We start from the raw sequence: 23463 nt of genomic DNA on the forward strand, positions 1-23463 counted from the left end.
ACAACATAACAATGACAGAAGACATTGCGTAGCACATTGCGAGATCCGGAGCTCGCTCGCCATCAACCCTAGGCCTTAGCCATCGGCCGAGAGGGGGAGGAGTCAGAGGCAGGATGTAGGCATAAAGCACGCCGCAGCGCGGGAGCAGGCAATTTTGCGCTGTGTGTTTGCCACGCGGACCGCTGCTGCTCGCGGCTTGCGAATTTCCTTTAAAATTGTTAAAATTGAATTGTTCTTTTTAAAACATACCTCTTTTTAAAATTGAAGCTGTTCCTTCCTGACGGACCCCTGGGGCTCTGCCTGCCAACACCCATAGGCCTTAGCAAATCAGCCAAGAGGGGGAGGAGTCAGAGGTGGGGTTTAGGCATAAATGCACGTCGCAGCGCAGCGGCGGCGCGCCAAAGGCAAGCCTGTCTGCGCCCGTCTGCGCCCAGACGGGCACAGGGGCCACGAATTATGGCCAAATTATCAAATACTCCTCCAAGGAACTTAGATCAATGGCCCAACTGTGCTCCCCCCACGACCCCGCTGTTCACAAGCGCATCAGTGGTAACGGTATCTCTCAAACACGAAGATCCCATGTCGATCTCCCACTCCCCATTCCCCACCGCTCCCATACTCCTGGTCCCACCATAGCAAAACACACTGCCCTACGCATTCCCTATCTTAACACCCGCTCTCTGGTCAAACACCAGTTGGACATTTTTCTGTTGCTTATGTCAGAAAAACCAGACGTTCTTCTGGTTACAGAAACCTGGCTAAAGGATAACTACATATTGTATGCAAATCAGTCCTCAGGAATAAAATGGTGGTGGAGTAGCCGCTATCATAAATAAACATTACAAGTTTACTACCATCCCCCCCCCCAGGTCTCCCGGCGGTAGAGAATATCGTCATTAAACTGGAATCCAGCTCTGGATCCCTCATATGTGTTCTTATCTATCTGTCCCCTCAGTACATGCCTACCTTTCCTCTCGCCTCGAGTGAACAAATGGCCAATCTCGTCACAAACTACGTTGACTATCCCTGCCTTTAAGCTCAAACGCGAGGGAGGGTGTAGGTTCTCCTTTCTTGACCCTAAATTCTGGAGCTTCCTACCACTAGTGATCCGGTCCTGTGACAACCTGTTGGGGTTCAGAAAAGTGCTTAAGACGTGGCTGTTCGAGCAAGCCCTTGCGTAATCCGTCCCTGTCTTGACACTGCTCAAAGTCAGCGCCATGAAACCTCTGGGTGACCGTGCACTTTAGAAATTTGTGTTAACATAACATAACATCCAACACCCATGCAAATCGCAAGCCAAGAACGTTCCGCACCCAAAAATACCTAGGAAGAATTCTCAGTTGCTGGGAGCAATGCCCTCTGTGTGGCCTTGGGAGAAGGGGTATTTGAGTGAGAATCATTCTTCACAATAAGTCCCTCACGATCCAGTCGGAGACAGGCCCACACCATCACTTTACATGCAGGCAGAATTGGTACCCAATCCACGCCCCACCTACCCCAGGGCCTCATCTCTACGAATCACCTTTCTCTCGCCAACTGCCCAGCTAACCAGTTCAATCCCCTATCTGTACAAATCCAGACCTCAAGAGGATTTCCAAGTCATCGTTATGTGACTACCAGCAAGTATCAATGCCAGTTCTGCAAACGTGTCCGTTACTTTCCTAGCTGCAGTGCAGTCATGGAGGCCCAGTATGCACAACTGGGGTCTGAGCACGAACTCCCGATAAGTAGCCCCATGAACCACCTGAAAGAAAGTAGCCCAACATGGTAGTAACAATGCAAATCGCAAAACTGAATGAGCATGAAGCGAGCTTTTGTAGACACTGAATGGGTAGATTCTCCTCCAAGCTGAATCTGACATGGGTGACCCTGAGTCCGCCTCCCAGCGCAAGAGCAGTGGTTTTAAAAAAAAAATTTTTTTATTAAGTTTTCAGTATAAATTGCCATACATAACAACAAAGATGTTGTACATCCACATCTGCAACATATCATAAAACAGGTTACAAGTCACACATTAAGACACCCGAGTACAATCCGTCTAACCAAAAGATTATCCAAGGCTGTACCATGCAATCAAGGTATATCACCACTTTAATAATGAACACCGCAGATGTGGACCCATACCTTAGGCAACAATAAAAAACAAGCATTGGAAATGCAATAGGTCTCGCAATAACGCAAGTCTGAACTATTAGCATTGTAAATGATAATGCCCTTTATTTTTGCGTTCTGGTTTTTGGAACATAAATAAAAGGCTTTGTCATTTACAAGGCCTATAGCTTAAATTTGCGTTAAAACGAGACCTATTGCATTGCAATGGTGGTGGTGCTGCTGAGTTTTCTCTGAATCTGCACCCTGAACCTGCACCCTGAATCTGCACCCTGAACCTGCACCCACAATCTGCGAGTGGCGGTGCGTGGGTGAGTGGCGGTGCGTGGGTGAGTGGCGGTGCGTGGGTGAGTGGCGGTGCGTGGGTGAGTGGCGGTGCGTGGGTGAGTGGCGGTGCGTGGGTGAGTGGCGGTGCGTGGGTGAGTGGCGGTGCGTGGGTGAGTGGCGGTGCGTGGGTGAGTGGCGGTGCGTGGGTGAGTGGCGGTGCGTGGGTGAGTGGCGGTGCGTGGGTGAGTGGCGGTGCGTGGGTGAGTGGCGGTGCGTGGGTGAGTGGCGGTGCGTGGGTGAGTGGCGTTGCGTGGGTGAGTGGCGTTGCGTGGGTGAGTGGCGTTGCGTGGGTGAGTGGCGTTGCGTGGGTGAGTGGCGTTGCGTGGGTGAGTGGGGTTGCGTGGATGAGTGGGGTTGCGTGGATGAGTGGGGTTGCGTGGATGAGTGGGGTTGCGTGGATGAGTGGGGTTGCGTGGATGAGTGGCGTTGCGTGGATGAGTGGCGTTGCGTGTGTGAGTTGCGTTGCGTGTGTGAGTTGCGTTGCATGTGTGAGTTGCGTTGCGTGTGTGAGTGGTGTTGCTTGGGTGAGTGGCGTTGCGTGGGTGAGTGTGGTGTTGCGTGGGTGAGTGTGGTGTTGCGTGGATGATAGTGGGCTTGCGTGGGTGTGAGTGGCGTTGCGTGTCTGTAAGTGTTGCTGTGTGGGTGAAAGTGGCACAGAGCCTTTGATGTGGCCTGGCGCAGGAGAAATGCTGCTGCTGCTAATTAAATACAAGAGTGGCCGGGAAGCGGCCGGGAAACACAAGTACGGCCGGCCACATAATTAGGGGAGGAGAAGCCGCACAGCACACGCTGGGAGAAGCCCTTTGATGTGCTGTGCGGCCGCGATGCGCGCTCTGTGCTGGGTGAGGGCCATTAGCCTGAACTTGCGGCAAGATCAAACGAAGGGTGGGAGGGACATTGAGGAACAGATGGCCATGAAAGTGTATGGGCCAAAAGCGCGTGCCTGTGGCCACGTGCACTCGAAGAAAACGCCACGAAAAAATGCGGTGGTTTGACAATCAGTTCGAGCACTTGAATTCTCGCCATTTCCCATTCCTTCGGAATGGTAAAGGACGAGACCTAAAAAACAAGCCCCCAGTTAACATAAAAAAGAAAAGAGAAAACCAGAAAGCAACCCTCATTTCGATCCCAGCCTAATATCAGTAGACCGTTCAATCCCAGTACTGTTCAAGTGCCCGAACCTAATTTTAGAATTGCTCCAGTGGCACTAAAAGAGTCACACCTCGAATATCTCAATCTGCGCTCCCCCCAGAGTGTGCAAGCAGATATAGGCGTAAAGGCTCCCAGATGTCTCTCGGTCTGGACCGAAGGGGCAGTTCCTCTGCATACACAGTCAGGCTGTCTCTGCAGTACACTAAGTCAGCCAGCCAGTCTTTCAAACCCGGGCACCTACCCCTCCCCCATGCCATCGCCACCCTCCTTGCAGCCATAAGCAGCGCCAAACGTACCAACCTGCCGTTCACACCCTTGATGTGTGGGACACAACAAAGAAGGCATACCAACGGCATAACGGGGATATCCACAGCAACCATTTCGCACAGACTACTCACTACTGCCTTCCAAAAGTCAGCCACCGGTCGGCAGTGCCACGCCAGGTGCAGAAAATGCGCATCATCCTGACCACATCTCTCACATCTCGCCGAGTCTCGCAGACCATATTTATACAGGCGTACCGGTGTATGATACACTTGATGTAAATACTTGAAATGAATAATTCTGAGGTTACCATTCACACTCAACGACCCAGTCAGCCCACAGAACGGTGATGGATTAAACCCAGATCTGTTAACTGGGTGTGAGTGTTTGATTGGTTCAGATGCTCCGTCCATCACCACCCCCTTTTGTACCACTTTATTCGCCATACGTTGGCAGGGTATGCTCAGACGTGAGTCCCTTGCTCACTTTGCCACTGGATTCAAGCAAGGGCTGAAGACAGCTGAAATGCCAGAAACCGGGCTGGACTGTTCCCATGAGGCGCAGGGTCAGACTGATTTGCATATGGCCATGTCTGAACTGGGGTGGCAGAGTGGGCTAAAGAATGGTGATGGATTAAACCCAGATCGGTTGACTGGGTAAGAGTGTTTGATTGGTTCAGATGCTCCGTCCATCACCACCCCCTTTTGTACCACTAAAGTCACCAGTAGGCACAATTTTCAGAGTGCCACACCGTGTCATGAAGTGCCTCAGTACAACGTCAGCAATAAAGTATCAAGTTCCCAAAAGAACGTTCAGGGCAACTCCAAAGGGGGAGCGTAAATATATAAAGGAGGCAGGGCAGTATAACTATTTTCGAAAACGCCACACGGCCACTTACTGACGGTGGCCAAGTGGTCCAGAAAGACACTCAACATCGCAGGCTGACTATCGTAATTGCCTTCGTACAGTAGGTCTCCCGAGCGATAAATGGCCATTCCCAAAATATCGGACAGTGTGCAATTCCCACTGCAGTGTCGGGCAGTAGGGAGATATCTATCTCCCTTGGAATCACGTTGGAGGGGGGAGACAGAAGACTTGTCCCAGTTGACCTCAAATACCGAATGGTGACCAAAGTCCGTCAACCCGGATACAGCTCACCCAACATCAGAGTTTTCCCCTCTCAAGTACAGCAGCATACCATCCATGTATAAAGGGAGATACATACTATCCCAGGCAAGTAGCAGACCCTGATAATGGTGGCCTTATAGGGCCATTCAGGCAAAGAGTTCCACAGCATGGGCAAATAGTGGGGACAAGGATGCAGTGCCACAGAAAAAGCCTCAGAGACCAGCGGACCAGCACAGGTCATAGCTAACGGGTCAGTATATAGAAGCTTCGTCCCCTTGACAAAGGGCAGTCCAAAGCACATGCTAAACAAGGCTGCATATAAAAATTCCCAACAGAGAGACTCAAATGCCTTCCAAATGGCCATTGATATAACCAGTGAACTCGCCGGCAACCGCTCCCACTGCCAGAAGTAATTGACGGCTGTAGGCCACTGTGCTTTAAGTGGGAATGAAACCATTCTCGTCAAAGTGAACCAGGGTGCACATATGGGGGCGCAACCAGGTCACCAGTATCTTGCTCATAATCTTGTAATCGAAACTGAGCGTTGAAAAGGAGCAATACGAGTCAAGGTTGAGTGGGGCCTTATCCTTCTTAGGAAGGGATACAAAAGCAGCCTCACGTAAAGAAGAGGGGAGCAAACCCAGCTTCTGGGAGTCATTTCAGAGATGACCAGACTGAGGCAAATGTAGTATACAATGATATCGGCAGACCATTCAACCCGGGTACCTTCCCACTCATCATCTCCTTGATCACGCCAAGTACTTCCTGCTCAGTAACGTCTGCACCTAATCGATCTGCCACTGCAGCATCCAGGGTCACCAGGGAGGAGGCTATATAGTCAAACAAATCCTCCTCACAGCCAGCTCTCTCAGATAAGTACAGATCGCAATAATATTGAACACCCCATATATCACTTCCTGTGTAAAGGCATCCTGTCCTGAAGTATCTCACACGCAGGGGCGGGTGTGGCCAGTTCAATCCCAGCTCCACCACACACTTAAAGTGCTCTCCTATTATTCTCAGATAGAGAACCATAAGCAAAAGGAGAGGAGTTAGACTAGTCAGGAACATTAGGGGCATAAACATTCAGAAGAGCCACATATCTACCATCCAAGCGACCCAACAGCAAAAAATAACAACCATCCAGGTTGAGGACTGCCCTGAGCAAATGAAAAGGAACCCGAGGCCTTATCCAAACAAAAGCAACCCTTTAAAAAGCACACTGAGTGGTAACATGGAGTTATCCCCGCCAGCACCACCGAAGGATCTGCCCCTCAGATTCCATAAGAACAGTTTCTTGTAGGAACGCAATATGCACTATCCTACGAGCCAGCAGATAAAACCGGGGAAAATACACCCAATAAGGCAAGCAGAGTCTTTATACTGCATTGTCTAAACCAATGGCACATGAGATCATCCACTGTGCCTGGGGGGACTCCCTGTAGAATATTTTCCAGCCCTGGAACAACAGACTCCTCAGAGTCTGAAGCAGAGTCACCCCGGAGAAGCTGGTGGTCTCCACTGCCATCCACTGCTCCAGTGCCACCTGTAAACTTGATGGTCAAGATGCCCCCCTGCACAGGGATCTCTCCCTCCGTGAGGGACGAGGCTGTTCCTATGTCAGGCCGCACAGCATCCTTATCATAAAGCTCAATCCAGTCCCATGCTGCAGCCAGTTCGGCAATTAAGTGCACCTTATCCTCAGCCTGGACTCACAGTAGAGCAGACCCAGTTCACCTAATTTCTTCTTCACCGCCATTAGCAATGCCCTCTGGGTCTGTACCTGGAGGGTAAAGTCAGGGTAGAGGATGTGACCCAACGACTTAAGCGGTCGAGCTCGGAGCTGAGGAACCGGGTTGGAGTCTCGGCAGGGACACTCAACATAGTGTGATTCTGGACAAATCACTTAATCTTGCTGTGCCTAACAAAAATAAATGTGTCCATCTGTAACGCAACTGGTGCTCATGTAAACACTCTTATACCTTCGGGTCTAGTTCGTGCTATATAAAACTCCTTAAAAAAAAAAAAAAAAAAAGGGACACCGTGGCATTATCCACTGCAGAGGGGGCACAGGCACACGCTTGTTGCAGGAGAGAAGCTCTGTCCCTAAAGTGCAGGAGGCGGGCTACCACCAGGTGAGGCAGGCCCCAAACCAAGGTACCTGCGCCAGGAGTCTATGTGCTCACGCCAAGGCATAGAATTTGGAGAGGGCCACCACCTCTCACAGTCAGGCATCCAGGAAGTCAGCAGGGAGTCACTTTTAGCTCGCTCTGGCAGCCCCACAAAGAGGATATTGTTTCAGTGGCCCGTCCTTCTTGATCATCAAGGAGAGCATCCCGGCGCCGTGTCTAGGCCTCTAAGGCTGTACTGTGAAGATCTGCATATTGGACAGCTGGGGTAAGAGATTGTACGGTGCCCTCTAGGGTAGTGAACCTCTAAGAAACCTTCTGTTAGTCCTCTCAGATAAGGCTGAGTTCCACTGAGATGGAATCAATCTTGCTCTCCAGGCACTCCCTGGAGGCATCGGCCAGGAGTTTCTCAAATTTACTGTATATCTATGACAAATCATTGCCGCCAGTGGCCTTCAGTGATCCTCTCCTGGAAGGCGCCTGAGGAGGCTTCCTCCTTGGTCCGCTGCATGCGCCCCCTGATGAACCCAGCAAAGAAGGATAGAGCGTAATAGGAAAGATTTGCAGAGGGTTCGCCAACTAGCTGCAATCTTAACACAGCCCGCACCATTTCGGTCCACCAACAGGTTAGCAGGGGCCCAAACAGAAGCAACACAGGCCACCAATGAGGAAACCAAGGGACAAACCAGCAGTGTAGATTCAGTCAGCACCACCAGGCAAACCATGTAGCAGAAGGAAATAGGTAAGAGGGCCGGAAGGCGAGGGGACAGTAGTTGCAATGAAATCAACCTTTGCCAACAAGCTGCTCACCAAATTGCGTACTCCCTAGATAGGGTAAATGAGAAGCCAATGAGCCTTTGGGACGCAAATGGCACAGAAGAAACAGGCAGCCCAAGAATACCGTAGCAGCAAGAGTCCACCACTGCGCCAGAAGACATCTGTTGACCATATGCAGGTCGACGCATTCAATCCTCCGCTATATCGCCCAGCTCCAGGTGCAAGACCATCACACCTCAGTGCCCCTAGGGTGTAAAGGAGGAGCAGGAAATTCATTCCCGGGTGCCCCCGCACCAACTCTAATTAAGCAAGGGCCCCTTCGAACCATTCTACGGGTCTAAAAAAAAAAGATGATCCGTCCAGAGACCAGTGATCGCCACCTAGTGGTGCCTGCTTTGCAACCAGGCCCACCAGTCTCGCCAATGGGAGTTACATGCCCTAACTGAGGCTGTCACCGGCTGGTGGAGAGGTACATCTGTCCCCTATTTTCTTCTTTTTTTAGCCTGTAAGGTTCCCAGGGTTCATCAATCTCTCACCACACGCACCACAAAGCCGGGGGGGGGGGGAAGGCAAGTGTCCTAATGTGGGATGAGGCAGTAAGTAGTAATGCAGCCACCATCTTGCTTCCAGCTGGTTGGCTCTCTTGTTCTCTCATCAGGCCTAAACAACATCATTCTTTATTGCATGTGATGGGCACTTCTCTCCCATGCTCACTACTGGAACTAAGGTTTTTTAGCCAGTGTTTGTACTGTATCACTTCTAAAGGGATCCAGTTCTGATTTGGTGAACTGTCTTTATTACATACTTACGCTTTGGCACATTCTTCCTTCTTTTTTATTTATGTCATTAATTTTGCCCTCTGCTTAAGCTTAAATTGGACTTTTAATTAGAGTGCACTATTGTATATATATATACATACTGATGTGTGTTTTTTCATTGTCCTCCACAGACTATGTGTAAATAACTGACCTATCTGTAATAAGAAGCCCTCCACACCTCTTTCTAATATATGGCCAGTACAGTCGGATCATATCTGGCCATTACTTGTATTATACCTCTGCGCCCTGACGAAGGAACTGTTGGGCTATAGTTCCACTCCAAAACTCGCGTCGGCGCTTGTTCTTTTGTTCTTTTGAATTTACTTATGAATTGTATATTTCGATATGTGTTGATTGCCAAGATTTTGTGTTGGTTGTGTTTTTGTCTATAAGTCTAGATATGTTATGGTTGGTATGTATGTGATTTGTGGCGTCTTATCGTCACTTTATGTGTGTTAAGTCTGTGGGGCCGTTTTACTTGATGGATGTTATATAAAGAAGATTTCAGATAATGAATTAATATGTGAAATGATGTATAGGTACACATACATACAAAAAATATATAGAAAAAGTGTTTTTTAATAATAAAATACAAAAAGAAATTCTCTGAGTGAGACAATGATTTTATGTTTTATCTAGGATGTATCACCAGTAGGTAAGTAATCTATAGGGAGAGGGCTAATGTTTTTGTTTCCAGTTCCCTCCCTGCCTCCCTCTCCCTCGATTTAGATACCCAGGGACGCTCTGTTGTGTTTTGATCCAGCCGGGAACCAGCCACAACCATTCTCCCACGCCCATTGACGCTTCCTGAGCACCCCAGAGAGCCCTCAGGGGTTTCCTTGAGGTCCCGTCCACCACAAGATCTTCCTTCAAAGCTGTTGAGGGCAGCCAGGGTCACCTAGGCTGACATAAGGGCTGCACGGCCGCCACCAACAGAGAGATTTTCGCCATGTTTAGTCTCCACGGGCTCCAGCGCTGTTGGTTCACTCTGTCACCACCACAGTACATTAGGAGGCTCCATAGAATGCACTATCACCCCCACCAGAAACAGTGAGGTGTGGCAGAAGCTGGAATTGACTAGGAGGGCAGCTGGAATTGACTAAGATTGAGGGCGGCGAGGAGCTCACGCTGTCTGTGTGCTCTGGTTATGGTGGTTGGCTCCGCCCCCTATGTGCCCACATTGTTTATGTAAAGATTGAATAACAGAGGGGCTAGTAAACAATCTGGGCTCAGGTTCACTTTCAATGGGAAGCCTGAGGAACATTTACCTACCGTTTCATACCTCAATCAGGTCGTTGTTTGATGATGTAAATGTATCAAGACTACAAGCAAATCATCAGACATTCCTAGACTTTGCAACACTGACCAAAGGAGTAAGTGAAGTGCAGAATAAATACCGTTTTAAGGTCCACAAAGGTCAAGTAGAGCAGTGTTTTCTTCAATTTTAGTTGTTTTATACTGATCAAGTCGACCCTTATGGCCTGCTCAAGTGTGCCATTTTTCTTTCTGAAAGCTGCTGGACTCTTAGCTAGAATTTTCGCCTGTTCAGTCCAAACTTGTGGGTGCTAGAGTAGGATTCTGCCATACATTTTCTCTACTCCATCTAGCGCTGTTACTGATAGTTTTCTGACTTGGAGAGAGATATTTTCTTGAAGATGGGGACAATAATTTTGGAATTCCAGGAATATGGAGGAGTCTAAGAACTGGTTTCAAAATTGTGCTCAATACAAAGTGCCACAGTGGGGTGCACGTGAATTAGACGTTAAAGAGTACTCAATAGTAGCATAGTGTTTTATTAGGTTTTTGACTGTAAGTTCAGCTAGTCACAACTCCTTCTGTGAGTTGTAGTTAGTCAGCAATGAGGTTTCCTCTTTTGTTTTTTAAAGCGATCTCCTAGTTCCGGTGTGACACTGTAGTCAGAAATTGGCGCATTTGTGTTTCTGTTGAACTTTTTGAGGATCGAGGTCATCTCCTTTGGGTCAATAAAGATCAACATTTTGCCCTGTAATTTTAACCCTTTCCATGCTGAAGACGGCCCCCGGCCGTCCCCGGTGACGGTGGGCGTGTGCGGGGGACGCCGGGGAGCCGTCCAAACCCAACCCACTGATTAAAATGCCTGCACCTCGTCAGAATTTGCGCCGAGGTCAACAGGTTAATTGGAGACAGGCCGGATAAAGCATAGCCTATTGGATCTCCATATTCTGCAGTTTTTTCTTGACTGGGGCAAATTTCCGCTGTGCGTCCTTTATGCTTTGTGCAAAATCAGGGAACAATAACAAAAGACATAGGTCATGCTGGGTATTATGATTTTCTTGCACCCTTCTTAAGATAGTGTCTCTATCTATAATTGAGATTTTTGCAATGAGGGGGCTTGGTGTGGCTCCTGGGATTGGCCTGGGGCCAGGGCATGATAAGTTCTCCAACACCAGCAGGCAAGAGCACAACACCTTCCCAAAGATGCCCCGGAGCATCTTTGCTATACAGTCTTCGGTGTGCACGATCGATGTACTTTCAGCATGCCAAATATCCTAATGTTACTTCTATATGACATCCCTCTAGATATTCAAGCTTTATTCTGATCTTCTCCATTTCGGTCACCATCTCTTTTAGTAGCCCTGTATGCTGTGCCATATCATCTTCACACGTTCGAGATCATTCGCTCAGTCCAGGACGTCTTACATTCTTTTCCTAGTTTATCACTGGAAAGCTTTGAGAAATTGGCCCAGCAAGTCAAGACTGGGTCCCGGGCTGACCCTTTACGGCCAGCTCTGTTTAGAGACCTTGCATCCCATGGTCTTTCGCCTTTTTGCTCCTTGATTAATACCTCATTAGCATCCGGCCTGGTCCCCGCTAAGTGGAAACAGGCAGTAGTTACGCCCATTCTAAAGAAACCAACTCTGGACGCCAGTAAACCGGAGAACTACCGCCCAATTTCACGTCTTCCGTGGCCAGCCAAAGTAGCGGAGGCGCATGTTAACACTGCCCTCTCGGACCATCTTTCACGGGCTAACATCTTAGACAGCACGCAGAATGGATTTCGAGCTGGTCATAGCACGGAGACAGCCCTCCTCTTTATGGTGGAACATCTGCGCTCCGTGCTTGATGCGGGTCAAACGGCGGCGCTGGTGCTATTAGACCTGAGCGCCGCCTTTGACACCGTCTCCCACCAGATCCTTCTGCAACGCCTTGAGGAAGCTGGCGTCACCGGACCCGCGCTCCAGTGGTTCCGTTCTTTTCTTGCCAACCAATCTTTTTGCGCGGCCGTTCCGCCCCATCAGTCCAAATTCTATCCTCTGGATCTTGGGGTTCCTCAGGGCTCCTCGCTGAGCCCCACGTTATTCAACCTTTACGTGAGACCGCTGGCTGAGGTCGTCAAGCACTGGGGTATGACCGTGGTGTCATATGCTGACGACACTCCGCTTGCGGTCACGCTCAGCGGGGATGCTGAAATGGATGCGCCTAGATTCCAGAATGGACCCCGGGCGGTCGCCAGCTGGATGACTTCCAACTGTCTCCAGCTGAAGGCAAAAAAGACGGAAATTATGATCTTTGGCAAGCAAACGGAACTCTGGGGTGATAGGGGATGGCCTTCGGAATTGGGTCCTATGCCAACTCCGGTCCCCAAGTAAAAAAACCTTGGGGTGTGGCTTGACCCAACCCTCACCTTCGTCTGCCATACAAAGCGCACGGCGGCCTGCTGCTTTGGCATCCTGCGCGGACTACGTCCCGTATTAAAATTCTTTGATGCAACGACTAGGCAACTTGTGGTGCAGGCAACGGTGATTTCCCAACTCAATTATGCCAGTTCCCTTCTGGTGGGGCTAAATCGGGCCGAAATCACCCGCCTTCAGCGCGTACAGAATGCAGCGGCTAGAGCAGTTGTGGGCTTACCTAGATTCTGTCCCACAACTAACACTTTGCGTGCCCTGCAATGGCTGCCGATCGCGCAAAGGATCCAGTTCAAGGTTCTTTGTGTAGCCTATACGATTCTTAAGGGCTCCCCTGCCTTGATTCTTTCTAATCTCTTGTCCCTCTATGCCCCAGTTCGTTCTTTAAGATCATCGGACCTCGAACTCGCTGCTGTCCCCCGCTTCAAGCGTAGCCGTGCTGGTGGCCGCTCATTTCGAGTACGTGCTGCAGCTCTGTGGAACTCTCTTCCCCTGGAGATACGTGCCCTATGTGATTTGTTTACTTTTCGTCGAGCTGTTAAAACTTTTCTGTTCCCTTAGATCTTCCACTACATTCTTCTCTGTTGTGTTGTGTTGCTACCTTGTCGGGCGCCAGGACGCTCCTTTGCTGGAGCATCTGTGCGCGTAATAAATGAGTTTAACATAACATAACCTAACATAACATATCTATGTGCAATTTTGGTGATCAAGTCGCTTCTTCATATTATCCAGCCTACGGGTCAATGAGTCAATCTTAGTATCAACTGTGGATAGGCCTGTTTTCTTCTCTCTGAGGAGAGGCGCAACTTCATGCATAGATTTATCTAGCACTGGTTCCGATTCCGCCCCATCTCGTGGTTCAGCGATTTGTGGGAGTTTTTGGCTTCTGCCAGCATCAAAATTCAGGCGGGCTTGCTAATTTGTCTTGCCCATGGTGTGAAAAGGGGTGAGACTCACCCGTTGCGCCATGTCAGACCAACAGTTGTGTGGGATGCAGAGTACAGTGTCCCCCAATGTCACAATTCAGGGCGGTCTCCCCAGGCGCCTGGCGGTTCACGGCGGCAACAGCCGCTATAAAGAGGCCACTGGTACTTGTTTGAAGTGCAGGGGATCACTATTAAGGGCCGACGTGGTTATTTTGTGCCCAGAGCAAGGCATCAATGTCTCGTTGGGGGCCAACCGTTCAGATCTCGCACCCACACAAGAGTCTTCGTGCTGAGCCCCAGCAGGTTTTTACCCCCGTCACCTGTATAGGACCTCCAAGGGCCATGGCTTTCTCATCTTGCTCCATACAGGTCCCCCAAGTTCACGTCCAGGCCCATCCACAAAGCACCACTGCTCTTTGAGGATGTAATGCAGCACCTATGATTCCGAGCGAATGCTGGTGGGCCTACAATCAAGGCATGGCGGCTGGGAGCGCTGCGCGCACCAGCCGTCCCCGCAACGTTGGCCCTCTGCTCGAGTATCCCGGCCTAGCACACTTAGTGGCAAGGATCAGCCAGGCTGCGCTGCAGCAGTGCTGCCTCCGGCATACCGCATCTGCCACTCATCAGGACCAAGAACGACACCGTTGGCTGCTCTGTCACCTCACAGGGCTGAGCTGGTAAGATCCAATTGACAAATGTTCAACTAATTGGATATTTCTGTATGATACTTGACCCGGCTCATGGAGCAAGTTTAAAGAGTAACCATTTTGATGGAGGCTCTCTTGCGCCTCCCAAGACCGACCCTTTCATTGTAGACCTGGAAGTGTGTTGGCCTGTAGCTCACTAATACGCATAAGAGGTTATGGCCACTATGAAGGCGATCTTCCGGGATAGAAACTGGAAGGGACAAGAATGCAGTGGTCCGAAGGGAGGTCCCATAAGTCTGGTAAGTACAATATTACTGGGCTAGGGGGTCACCCGAGGTGTATTACTGTCCCTAGCCACCATCCCATGGTCTGCAAGACCACAGACAGAGTAAGATCCTTCTCTTACCTCCCTGCCTCTGCACCTCAGGCTATACCCATTGTTGCCTCAATTCAGGAAGGACCTCAAGACCTGGCAAAACAACTGAATCGCAGATCCAACCCCCACCCCTCTCAGCACCTTGAGACCCTCACGGGTGAGTAGTCACGCTTTATAAGAAACCCGATTCATTGAATATTTTTGACACGTTAAAGGCCCATCATAAAGGCTTTAGTAACAGGGATCTTTAAGATTGAGAAATGTCCCTCGTTCTGCAGATATGTAGTAATAGCAGCTAGGTGCAGCTGAACAGAGGTGTAGGCTAATCTTTTGCACATGTAGGAGATAGCCAAATTATGTCTTGTACTGTAGCCATGAGAGGATTTATGAGGCTCAGGCTACAGTAGTGGACAAACTGTTTCCATTTAGAAGCGTAGCAGGTGTGTATGGTAGTTCTACGGGCTTCCTTCAGTATGTCAATGCACTCTTGAGAAAAGGAAAGGTAAAAAACTAAGACCTCAGGAGCCAGATACCTAGGTTGAGATGCCTGGGGGATAGGTGTAGGGATTTTGAGTAAGAAGGTCAGCCTGTTTGAGAGCTTCTCATGTGTGGGAATGGACATCTCTAGAAGGGTTGAGGGCCATCGCTATCTGGCCCACATAGGGGCTAGGGCTAGCTGTGTGAGAATACGACTCCGATGATTCTTGGGTGGTGGGGGTCAACGTTTTTGGTGCAGACCCTGGTTTCGTCCTCAGAGGAGTCTACACTATGACTTTGGCATTAACATGTGGTCTCGGACAAGTGGGCTACTGGAGATCGAGGCTCCTGGATAGATCCAGTCTCTGCTTAAACCACTTGCTTCACTGTTGACCAGAGCCCAAAGGAAGTGTCGCACCTGAAAACAGCAGTTACTTATGCATGGGGCTCGACACCGGCCTGCCAGAGGGGCGGTGCTCAGCTTCAACATGCAGCCGCTTATGTGTCTTAAAAGAAATTTGTGTGTTGACCACACTCGTGTATCCCGTGTGGTATTCAGACAAGGTCCCACGTCAACAAAGGTTGACCGGTAGACAGGACGTCGTTCTACGACGATTCCTCCTCTGGAACTACTACTTTCTCATGTTCCAAGGAACTGGTCCGCTGATCTTGAGGCTGGATTTGTGGGCTGGTGATGCGCTAAATTCCTCTTCTTCAGCACCAAGCAGGTCTTCCTTGGTGCCAATGTTTGGAATCTTCAAGCATGATAGGTACATTTTGGTGTTGGCCCACTGCCTGTGTCTACGCTGTTGAAGGTTCTCTTTGCTCCTAAAATCCGAACTAGAGTCGTGGGGTGTCTTGTCGTGCTTTGGAGAGACAGACAGGTTACAGACAGAATAGACTTCGGCACAGGGATACTTTAAGAGGCACTGAGGGCATCACATGTAAGGAGTCTGTTGCATTTCCTTCTGCGCGTCCTCATGCTCTGGGAAGAATGGTCCTTAAATGAAGATGTCCTAGGCGGTTCGAGCAGAGAAGGTCAAAGTAAATTTAAACGTGTTAAAAAGTCTTCTCATTGACAGGCAGGAAAAGTCAACTCTTGGGCTTCAACGGTCAGCGTCTACCCGGTTGAGACTGGGAGCAACATCTATACACATCTGAAGTCAATGGCGGAGAAAAACAATCTACAATGGAGTCTGTGCCAATGCATTTTTCCTGCCAGACGAGGAGTCAGAGGATAATTTCCAACTAGATTTAACCCCTTGTGTGCTTCGGGCGGCCCCCGGCCGTCCGAATCCTGCCCACTCAATAAAACCCCTGCACACCGCGAACATTCGCGCAGCGCGGAAGGGGTTAATTCTTTGACTTCTGGAGAAGTAGTGAATGAGAAGAGTTGCCCCTGCACAGAGAGGGATTCTCCAGGGTAATCCTGATTAATTATTTACTGCTCTAATGTGTAAAATGTGTTGTACACTAACTGTAGGCTTTATGCTGTCTGCAGTGACCAGCCAGCTAGGCAAAAATATTGATGAACTTGGTGCAGATTGAGACGGTAAACAGTGACAGAGCTCCTTCGTGAATACTACTGGTTAGGACATGATGCTGGTTAGGAGGCACCTGTATATGAAACGTCAAACTCTATGGCACTCCTCGGGAATTACTCAGGCTCTGCTAATGCGCCTTTTTAAAGAGACTACCACAGTCAATATATTGGAGAGTCAGAGATGCTAACAACTCTCTATAATTCAATGTCTAAAAATGTGCATTAGAGCAACAATAAGAAAGATGCTTACTGGGATACATTGGTTCAAGTTGTAAGGTTTAAATGTGGCATGATGCCATCAGTCATTTAAGGATCTAGAGTAAAACCTAAGGTCGTTCTTTTACTCTATAACTAGGAGGTTTACAGGGCAAGATTTGGAACCATCCTACAAAAGTACCAATGATAATTTTGACACAAAACCGCGGGGACAAAAGATGGTTCAAGGTATGAGCTTTTGAAAATGTACTTCACACCCACTGCTTGTCAAATACAGAAACACCGCCATCACACCACCCGATTCGTACTTCTCATAGGCTTTGTCAACTGATAAGACAGCGAAGAAATCGAATGCATCCATCTGTAAGTAAGCTGTAGGTCACAGATTCCAATTTCAGTGGGTACTCTCAGCCTTTCATCCTTCTGAAATCAATAAAATGACTACCAGTGATCTGGGTGAAACACCTAAGTGGAACCCAGTGAAAAGGAAAAGGAAAGAATGAGCTATGCAAGTGAAGTAATTATGCTGAAAAAAACCAAGTTTTTTCAACAAAAAATAAGCCCAGACCTCGTATTCTATGTCAGACAAAGTGCCGTGAGTAAGCATGCCTGTGCGTGATTGCACTGAAGTCAACTGTGGTATCCACCAAACATTTGTTCATTTGGGACTGTTGAAGGGCAGCATTTTAGGAGTTTGATATCCAGGATCTTATGCTGTTTGTGGAGGAAAAAAGTCAGCAAACCTTTCTAGATCAGCCCAGTTCAGTAAGTTTTAAAAGGGCACAGCTGTGAAAGAATAAAACTGTATCAGAGATTGAGCAACATTCCAATAATTTCTGTCTGGTTGCGACAGCAGGCTTAGAGGACGTTCAGAGCTTGCAGAAACTTATGAAAGTATGCTAAAACTGCTTGCTGGGCGAGGTAGAATTTCATCAACATTGTAACACCAGTGACCAAGTGCACATCCACATTTTTGTTTTGGGAAACATTTAATTAAGCTTTTTTGGTAAAAAAATAAAACAACTGTATTAGTATAATAATATAGGTCCGACATCCGTACATCAACCAATTCGAAAGATAAGCCTAAGTGCCCACCAACGCCCGATAAAAGGATCATCATAATCCCTAATACAATGCAGCTCAAAAGAAGACAGCATATGAGTGCACAGGAAGCAGCCATTATGAGGATTTCCAAGAGGGGGGGCCCTGTAACTGCCGCCCATGCCCCCATGACACCAGGAGAGAGGAGAGGACACTTAAAGCGAAGCTAGGCATAACAATTTAAGCTATTTCGATGTTTGCCATGGGGGATAGATAACCCTCCACCTGTAAATGCCTCTATATTAGGATGCAAATGTGTAAGAGGTGGAGGGGGGCAAAGCACCAAAGGCCCCTGGGAAAAGCAAGCCCAATCCCGAGGAGGTGATCCTGGAGCCCCCACAAAGGACCGGATACATCTCAACTTCTGGATGAAAAGGGGCTGGATATGGTCATGGGTAACAGATATCTGAACTTGTTTTTCAATTTGCCTGACTAAGACTTTCTGAAAAGAATCAGATAATTCCTATAATATCATTTATTTCCTTCGCCATATTAGTTAAGGGTCTATTGAATCTGGATTCTGCTCCTTCTTAGGTAACTTCGAAGATATTGCCAAAGCCCTATGGTAACAGATTGTGCAGTTGGCAAGGATCTTAATGAAAGAAACATAATCACAGTGTTGAGATATTAAACAGAGGTCTAAGCAACTGAACGTAGGTCACTAAAGAGAAGGAGAGGAAGGTGCAAAAGAAAATTCCAGAAAGTGAAACGTAACCAAGGACATCCAGTAAAACGATAAATTATAGAGTTGGTTCCTATTAGGAATGGAGAGCAACTCTTACAAGGAACTGTTAAGTACTGCAAAGACTCAACCACAAGCCCCAAGGACACCCATAGGGATTCAACAACTATTTTATTAAAAAATAATGTTGAAATTCCTTATTTGATACAAATTTTAGGATAGGCACGAACATGACAATCACTGTATAATGCTTTCTGACTGCTGCCCGCTCACCTCTTAGCCATTGTCGCTTTTCTGTCTCTTGCAGAATGATGGTATCTTGACATGCTTAAGAACAACACAACTGCCAGTACTGGACAACACTTGACTATATTTATGCCAACCTATATGAAGAATCAGATTTCCGGAATACTGTGAGAGGAAGCCGTCATGAAGGACGCGAGTTAAAAGAAATACGCGGCGCCCTGATTATTCTACTACGATTTAGAAGACAAAAGCATTCACACGCGACAAAGCTGCCACTTTACTTAATGGAGTGTGTCTTCATCTGAACACCATCTTCTGTAGAAGTGTTTTTCACATTAATAAGATTGTTGGTCCTGAGGAGAACTCCGCAATTGGGGGTTCGAAACGAGTCGACCTGTTTTTGGTTTCTTTTGTCAACTTGAAATATAGTGTAAATAGTGTTCATTAGGCAGGATTACATCCTTAAACTGCTTGCACCATATTGAATTAATTCCTTGGATGCAAAACCATTTATATGGACAGAGAACCGACTATTGACATTAGGACCTAAGTGTTTATTTTTGGTATGATAGTAAATGGATGAATGTATTGGCCAGTGTGTGAGTTTGGATGTGTTGTAAATTTGTAAATTTTATTGTTTATCGAGAACTTGATGTAATGCAATATTGTATATTTGTACATGCACATAAAATTGTTGATTTGCTTATGAAAATAATTATGTTGCACTAGTGAAAAAATGAATGAATAAACTAGTGACGCAAGTAAAAAACGGACCGTTATGTTTTCTTCATATAGGTCGGCATAAATATAGTCAAGTGTTGTCCAGTACTGGCAGTTGTGTTGTACTTTAGATAGTTAGGGCTCAGCCTTGCTGGTTCAGAGTCACGACCCTGTGTCGTTTTTCCCCGTTATCTTGACATGCAGCAGTGCCAGATCTAGATATCACCAACACAGACTTACCAGGACTTTTGAGGGATATGAAACCAACGTATGATTAAAAGTATTAGCACAGCCGAATCAATATTCATATGGGTTTTAATGTAGGACCTATAAGCACCTATTGTTCACCCCCTGATCAGGTCATCTCGCAATATTGAGTTTTCATACTAAGCGATAATCACAGGTATTTGCTCCCAGAGAGATTACTTCTTGAAGGGCTTTTCAGGACTCTGGAACAGGTGATGTAACTGTTACACTGGCACATAAAGCTAATACTGAAACAGGTAGCACAGCTGGTCCTGAGTTTCTCATACTAAGATGTGGCTATCTAATCACAAAGTGCATGGTCTTCTACAGTACTGGCTCTAGGTTCGATATCCGCAGAGGAATCCCAACTGATCAAGGATGGATCCCGGAGTAGAATGGGCAGAATTTAAATGGATGAACACATTTGCAAACCACAAATGTGTTACCAGGATCAGTTACAAAGAAACCTTGCCACCATATACACTCCTAGAAGTTGGTCTTTAATAAATATATTGGAGAGAGGCATTTCTGTTCCTTTTGAATAGCCAATCAAAAGTGACAAGCTGAATCCAGAAATGCCTCTAAGAGATAGGCAAAACAGAAAAAACAGAGGTAATGCCCAAATGTTCTTCCTGGCATTCTTCATATAAGCACACAAAAAGAACAACTGGATATGGGACAGGAATGCATAATTAAGAGGGACTGCTCACTCTGTTTTCCCACCTAAAATTTAAGCGGGAGCAATTTTTCTGAAGAAGCCATTTACAGATCTTCCTGTGGTGACAATTCACAAGCATACAGAACGAGGAAGAACAAAATCAGGGGAGGGGATTGTGCTGTCTTGCAAAACTCATCACAAGTCCACTGAAGGAATGATGATAACGGAAGGACATTTATGAGTGATTTTTCTGTGCAGTCCATGTGATAGGTGTTCCCCGCATGGAGAAGGACACATTCATGCCACATGAAAGGAAATCCCAGAGCAAGGATTGGTTTGCCTTTTGACCACATACAGAGTGTTTTGAACTTGAGCAAAGTGTTAGCGAAGTGAAGTCTTATTGAGTCCAGGGTCAGCCATTGGTTTCTTAAATGGCCTCAGTTGGGGCCTACAAAGTGTAATTAAGAGTATGCATGAAGGCATGACCTCCAGCAATGATATGTTTTCCCTAAACGATAAACATGTCTTTTGCAAACTGATCTTCCATGAGAATTAATGCTGGATGCCACCAGGAGGGGGTTATCAGCTCTTCTTTTATGTCATGCTGGCTTTTAGAAACTATGCGTCTGATTCCATTATATGTGCCCAATTGCGCCTTAAGTTTCAGGGTGTAAAATGTTGAGATGCGGGTAAAATTCACTTTTGAAATGCAAGACATGCGAATTTGCTCTCTTAACTTTATCTCTTCACATATAATAGTCCACTGTTCTGGTGTGATATGCAAGAGTAAATCTGCTCCAAGGCAAATGCAGTGGACGTTTCAGGGTGGGAATGCCATGAAATGTGTTTGACACCTACAAACCTGTAGGTTTGTGTGTGTTCACGTGTCCACTATAAATAGCGGGAGTTTCACTCCTGTCAAGGGAAGGAGTAAATCCCTATCCAGAGTTGGCAATAGGAATACAATTCCCTCAAAAATTGGTGGTGTGGGTTGTAGAGGACGACATTTCTCCACCATAAACTATTACACATGTGTAACAGTTAATGCCTAAGAGTACTAGTGGAAAGCTGCAATTATGCTTTAGCTTCCCATTGGTTCATAGAAGTCTATGAGAATTCTAAGCGTTAATAAACTACACCCAATCCTACATGAAATCCTATAGGTGTAGATTTTTAAATTGTTTTGTAAATTTGCCCCCTAATGTTTAGCAAAGTTAATGGTCATATGACTTTTTTCATTTTGTCTGACGGTCCCACCAATTCTAAGTCAGGTAGCATCTTAAAATGGATAGATATAACACTATACCTTTCTTCAGTTACCTGTCACTACAGAAACCATACCATCTTTGGAACTAAGCATTCACTAGGGCTACAATGATCATGAAATTGACTCACTTACGTTATTGAGGTATTAACCGAAAACTTAAATTTCTCCGAAAACAGTAGACAAGGCATGGGTTAAATATATGTATGTCTGTTCTCCTCCCTCCATCATTCCTAAAGCAATCTATGTTCCTGTTGTTTCAGTTCACTCGTCTGCTTTCTTCGTGAGCATTTGTAACACTTATTTTTGCAACTCTCTAAAGCTTGCAGCCCTCCTGCACCATGTATACCAGCATTTGAGAAAGGACTGTGACTGTTTTTTTTTAGTAGGTAGGATTTCCCATTGACGAACTACACAGAATACATTTTTTTATTAATTTTAGTGTTAAACTTTGTGAATGGAACCAGAGACACTTTCCAAAACTACATAAGTTAAAAAACAATAACAAGCATTTACAATGCAATACGTCTCGCATTTGCAAAAATTTAAGCTATTGGTATTGTTCATGACAATGCCTTTTTTATCCGTTTTGAAAACCAACACATAAATAAATGGCATTATCATTTACAACGCAATAGCTCAAACTCTCGCAAATGTATCACCTATTGCATTGCAAATGCTTGTTTACTTACCCCAGCGGCCAAGAAAGGCATAGTCCAGCTTATTGTACTCCATTTTTATTACACTATTTGTGAATAAAATATTTTATTTATTCACTATTAGTGTAACAAAAAATTGAAAGAAAATCAAGCGAGTGGAGCCCTGTGTTTCTGGCACTGAGTTTGCCACCTCTTATGCCAGGAGACACAAAGGCAGTGCAAGGGTAGCAGCAAAGTGCAAGCCAGGGCGACCCCTAAATGACGTCCAAAGGCTGCACAGTCGGTACTTTGAGCAAGCAGATCTGTTCTCGGAACTCCCAAGCTGTATCAGTATAATCATTAGCGGCAAGCCCACAGCTGCACAATATGCTCACAGAGTAGACATTAGTGTTGACGTGTGGTTCCTTGCTACTTAAACTAGTTAGCTCTAAACCAGAATGGTTGTAATGGTTTAAGTTTGGGGTTTCAGACTTTCTCACAGGTCATATAACTAACATTCTTATCTTCTCACTGCGTGTTTTGTTCATATTTCTTATCGTGTTGCAGGTCCCTCAGTCTGTGCACACAATTGCAACAAATGCCTCTGGTCGTGCATAGATGCTGGTTTGCAAAGAGACAGGCTTGGGAGCGTCACAATACAAATTAGAAAGTCTTCCTTTCAACCTTATAGGCATCATTGATGTTTTCCATAGCCACATTGCTAACAGCCACAATACCTTGTTCTAATGAAGTTGCAATGGAAACAAGCCTCGGGCAGGGAGGCCAGGAAAGCATCTCAAGAGGAAATTAAGCAAGCTTCGCTGCCGCACAGCTCGGCCTCCACGCGCTGCCCTCTAGATCCACCCACCTGTGTCTCTGGCGATGCTGGCCCGGAAACACAAGTTCCTGGAGCCGGGAGCGCGCTTGCCCACCCGTTGAATAGGAGCAGCATGGCGGCTGAATTAGAATTGCTAGCTGCTCTTGCACTGGATCACAAGGAACGGTTACCTGTATTACCGAAATAACCACTCCGCCGAACCCAGATGCCTTTCTTCCACCCTGCGCACCGGCTAGGCTCGGGACATGGAGAATATGAAGCTTGAGTTTCCACCCCTGCCGCGGGTTAAAGGGGACTCGGAGGTAAGAACCCCAGAAGTACTGCTACTGATCAGGGGTGTTGTGGGTACTTCTGAATAATGCCACGGTGTGCTGTGATTACCAGAGACAAGCACTTACTTCGGTGAGCGTTGACAAGCTGGCAACAGGAGGCACTAGCAAGTGTTGGACGCTACCATAGCCTCGGTCATTGACCCAGTTAGGTTTGACACTTTCAGCAGCTATTGAGGCGTGC

General features: G+C 47.0%; 1 protein-coding gene across 10 annotated transcripts in view; it reads right to left on the bottom strand.

Annotated features, from left to right (window-relative positions):
- Nucleotides 1-23463, bottom strand: part of ERC1 (ELKS/RAB6-interacting/CAST family member 1) — a 2156751-nt gene that overhangs the window by 1913976 nt on the left and 219312 nt on the right. The gene's annotated exons all lie outside the window — the stretch shown is intronic.

Source organism: Lissotriton helveticus, chromosome 1_1, assembly GCF_964261635.1.
Source record: "Lissotriton helveticus chromosome 1_1, aLisHel1.1, whole genome shotgun sequence".
In the NCBI taxonomy this organism is placed as follows: domain Eukaryota; kingdom Metazoa; phylum Chordata; class Amphibia; order Caudata; family Salamandridae; genus Lissotriton; species Lissotriton helveticus.